Source organism: Ovis canadensis, chromosome 2 (genome assembly GCF_042477335.2).
Source record: "Ovis canadensis isolate MfBH-ARS-UI-01 breed Bighorn chromosome 2, ARS-UI_OviCan_v2, whole genome shotgun sequence".
Classification (NCBI taxonomy): domain Eukaryota; kingdom Metazoa; phylum Chordata; class Mammalia; order Artiodactyla; family Bovidae; genus Ovis; species Ovis canadensis.
In genome coordinates this window covers 71,683,686-71,688,312 of record NC_091246.1, presented here as the reverse complement: position 1 = coordinate 71,688,312, position 4,627 = coordinate 71,683,686, and the positions used below count along the sequence as shown (strand labels likewise).

Below are 4,627 nucleotides of genomic sequence, written 5' to 3'. Positions count from 1 at the left end.
CTGTAACCTGGATTATGGAAACAATATGGCTCACGCTGCTGCCTCCACCCAAACCCAAGGCAGACATTTGTAATCAATCCCCGCACTCTTTCCCACTGAACCCTGATATGACCTCACAGTTCTTCTTAGCCTGACACCCTTGGAAGCCATTATGAGTCTGTAGAAGTGGGCACAGAAGATGAAATCCAATCACTTTTAATGACTCTAAACATTGATATTATTTCCCAATCTTTGAACAGTCCTAAAGATTTGTAGTATTATGGATTTATAATTTTGCTGGAGCACAAATTTGATACTGATATCTGCTACAAGGTCAGTATGAGGGGAGTGTCTTTTTGTCAGTAACTCAGAGGATGCACCTCCATGTAATCAGTAACTCTTAAAAACTCTCATTGTCTTCACCTTATTTTGGGACTTCCCTGGTGGCTCAGATGGTAAAGAATCTGCTTGTAATACAGGAGACCCAGCTTCGATCCCTGAGTTGGGAAGATCCCCTGGAGAAGGAAATGGCAGCTCACTCCAGTATTCTTGCTTGGGAAATCTCATGGACAGAGGAGCCTGGTGGGCTCTAGTCCATCGGGTTGTGAAGGGTTGGACACTACTGAGCAACTAGCACTTTCAACACTTTCACCTTATTTTTAGAAATGTAAGCTCTTAAACAAGTCACTAAACCAATGATGTAGGGTAGAGCTTATTTTAATGGATGAATTTAATAACTTTTTCTTATCTCAGTCCTGTATCTATAGAATTCTTAAGAATCAAAGGGAATTACTTATTAAGCACTAATTTACTGTGTTTTATGGGGAAATTACATTACCATAGTATTTGCAAGTTTGAAAGTGACCTCAAAGCATGTCTCCTTTGACTATCAAGAGAAAATGAATTTAGGTAAACCTTGGAAACCTCAATCCTTCATGAAACCATCACATTATAATTAAGACAAGGTCAGATCAGTGGTCTGAAGAAGACCTTCAGCAGTGGGCTCCACTGTGGGTGGAGCACACAGGCCCTTGGGTAGGAGATATGTATAACACACTAACTTACTATGACCCATTAAAGACTACCATCAATGCCTTCAACAGAGGATATCGATTTGGCATGACTGAAAAAGATCTGAGAACCAGGTCATATAGTGGACTGGAATTTCCTACTTCTGGCCTTGCTTACTTACACTGATTTAGGGAAAGCATCAGGCAACCTAGAGACCAAATACATGATCTGTAATTGTGGACTGACCTTCACCCAAGAGTGAAACACAGACAGTACTCGGGACAGAAATCTCTTTGGAGAACAAGTTGGAAAAAAGGTTGTTTGTATCAAGCACAGGAAAGAAGAGTAGGAAATTGAAGGCCTCCTATACATGGGCTTGTTTCCATCTTGGCAATAATGTTGACATAGATATTTCTGGACTAGTTATCTATGACTGAGCTTTGAAGGTTGGCTTGCTGGCTATCCCATGAGTTTTGACACAGCCAAATCCAAACTGTCACAGAGTAATTTCACTCTGGGTTACAAGGCTTCAGACTTCTAGCTACAGCCTTACTTGAACTATGGCACTGAATTTGGAGGGTTGATCTACCAGAAGGTAAATGAGAAGATCAGAACATCAATAAACTTTGTGTAGATAGCTGGCAGGAACACCTCTATCGGCATTGCTGCTAAGTACAAGTTGGATTGTAGAACTTCTCTCTCTGCTAAAGTAAATAATGCCAGCCTGATTGGACTGGGCTATACTCAGACCCTTCAACCAAGAGTGAAACTGACCCTGTCAGCTCTCAGCGATGGAAAGAACTTCAGTGCAGGAGGGCACAAGATCGGGCTGAGATTTGAACTTGAAGCTTGACGGGGTTTTGAATAAAGCATCATCTTTGTCCCTGAAAGTGAAGAGAAATGAACCCAATGTGTTCTGGCTTTTAAATTCTTCTGTGAAATTTCAAAAGGGTGAACTTTTTATTCTTCCAAAGATTTGTAATCTTCCCTACTCTGAAGCCTAGACTCCAAGCCATCCTCAGGGAGGTGCTTGAAGGCATGCCTGGAAGCTGTCATGTTCGTGTCTCATTTCAGTTCAGTTCTGCAGTGTTATTTTCAATGTGTTCCTCAGCGACAATGCAGTGTCCTGTTACAAAGGAGATGACCCGACCCTCCGGTAGTCCGTCACCTCCTGCATGTCCCACACCACTTTTTCATGACCTGGTAACATATTGGTCCCTGTGCAGTAGTTGAATCTTTGGTTTTGCATCACATTTGGAACATTAAAAAAAAAAAAAAAAAAACACAAGTCCAGAGCCCTCGGGAGTCAGCAGGTTGGTCAGGGGCTGATGTCAGGAGCTGCTCTGAGGTAGCCCACATCTAGCCAGACCACTGCGGGACTTGGATGTTGCACAGGCTAAGGAGCTCCAGGATGTATTGGTGTAGAGGTTAAATTGTGCATTTGACTGCCAGTAACACAAGACCCTGACTGAAGATAACCAGTAACTTTATCATATCACAGAACAAGAAGTCCTGAGGTAGAGTGGTCTCCAGGATTGGGGACTGAGTAGCTCGGAGATTTCCTCAAGGACTGAGGTTCTTCCCTCCTTTGGCTCTGCCATCCTCCCTCATAGGTCAGACTCCCCTTAGAGGCACAAGGTGACCGTGGAAATAACAGGAGCCACATCTACACACACCAGTGTCTGGAGTCTTAAGAAGAGGCTGTCACCTCTGGTGTCTCCTCTTGGTGATAATGGTAGTTAACATTTATGTAGCACTTACTATGTGCTAGGCTCTTTACAGACATTAATTTTGATCCTTAACAGAACTCCTATTAGGTATGTATTGTTATTAACCCTGCTGAACGGATGAGGAAATGGAGGCAGAACGGTTAAGTAACTTTCCAAATGACAAAGTGAGTGATAGTTCCAGGATCATCAACCAGGCAGTCTACTCCAGAGTTCAACCCACTCTAGAGTCTGTGCAGAACCACAAAGCTCTCTGCACTGCAAGAAAACCTTTCTAGAAGCAGCCCACAGACTTGTCTTCCTGTTTTAATGGCCAGACCTGAGTCACATGCTCACCTCCAACCCAGTCACTGCCAGGAGACATGGGATCACTGCAGAGGAGCTAAGCTGGTCGGATTTAACACTGAGCTGGAGATAGACTCATCTTTCCCAAGAGATCAGTTCAGTTCAGTTGCTCAGTCGTGTCCGACTCTTTGTGACCCCATGAATCGCAGCACGCCACCCCTCCTGTCCATCACCAACTCCCGGAGTTCACTCAGACTCACGTCCATTGAGTCAGTGAAGCCATCCAGTCATCTCATCCTCAGTCGTCCCCTTCTCCTCCTGCCCCCAATCCCTCCCAGCACCAGAGTCTTTTCCAATGAGTCAACTCCTCGCATGAGGTGGCCAAAGTACTGGAGTTTCAGCTTTAGCATCATTCCTTCCAAAGAAATCCCAGGGCTGATCTCCTTCAGAATGGAGTGGTTGGATCTCCTTGCAGTCCAAGGGACTCTCAAGAGTCTTCTCCAACACCACAGTTCAAACGCATCAATTCTTTGGCGCTCAGCCTTCTTCACAGTCCAACTCTCACATCCATACATGACCACAGGAAAAACCATAGCCTTGACTAGACAGATAAACTCTGTAAAAAAAAAAAAAAATAGGGTTCTGTTTCCCAAGAAGTATACTGGACATGCAGCAAGGAGCCACTGTCATCTGCTTATGCGGGCTGCCTAGAAGTAGCCCAGCTGCTCTGCTAATCCCATTCCCTGTACGCTTTCAAGGTAACGTGGTGTATTGCACCGTAGTCATCCACACACGTATCTTTCCCCCTTCCCACTTGCTTGCAAGCACTCCAAAGATAGGAACAGATCTCACAAATCTGCATATTCCCCACAGGGCCTGGCATAGGGCTTGGCTCATAGAAAGTGTTCAAGAAACGTTTGTTCATTGTAACTGAATTTTCATTCTCAAGTCTACTTAATTGGAGAGGTCAACGGTTGGCCATGCTCAAGGCAGACAGATAATGCATTTTCACATTGATCTAGCAATCAAATAAATTCTGGGGAACTTCTCTTGCCATGCAAAATAGCCTGAAATCACACATTAACATAGGTCAGTGCAGAAGCCCAAACTTATTAAATTGTTAGCGTCTTGCACTCAGCACCCTTGGAAGTAATATTAATGTCACATTTTATTATGACTTGACTTTTCTACTACATTTAAAGAAACACATCAGAGAGCCACAGTCAGAGCAGGCTACATAATTTGTACCACCCAGTGCAGAAAGAAGATGCAGAGACCCAGGCTGGGTAAATGAGTCTGTCTCCTCTTTCGTGAGCCTCTTGTTCCAAACCGTGGTGGACAGGTGACTCCCAAGCCTGCAGCTTCCCAGTGCCGAGATGAAGAATGGGTGAGAGGACCCCTTGGATTTGCCACCAACCTCAGTCCCTGGCCAGGAAGTAGCATTGCTCTTCCCCACCCAAGAAACAGCTGGACACTTGCCTGATTCCAGTTCTGCCTGTGGCTTGACAGGAACCCCCATGGGTACAGAGTGTAACAAAACTCAGGCCACCCCCACCTGTTGCTACTGTAGTCCTAGGGGCAGGGACAAGGAGGGGGAGGCCCGGCAGAACCTGGGGCTTCGTGGC

The 4,627-nt window shown here is 45.0% G+C and overlaps 1 pseudogene; it reads left to right on the top strand.

The window, feature by feature from the left end:
- Positions 1-1,023: 1,023 nt before the first annotated feature.
- Positions 1,024-1,843, top strand: LOC138432362 (voltage-dependent anion-selective channel protein 3 pseudogene; annotated as a pseudogene).
- The last annotated feature ends 2,784 nt before the right edge of the window (positions 1,844-4,627 follow it).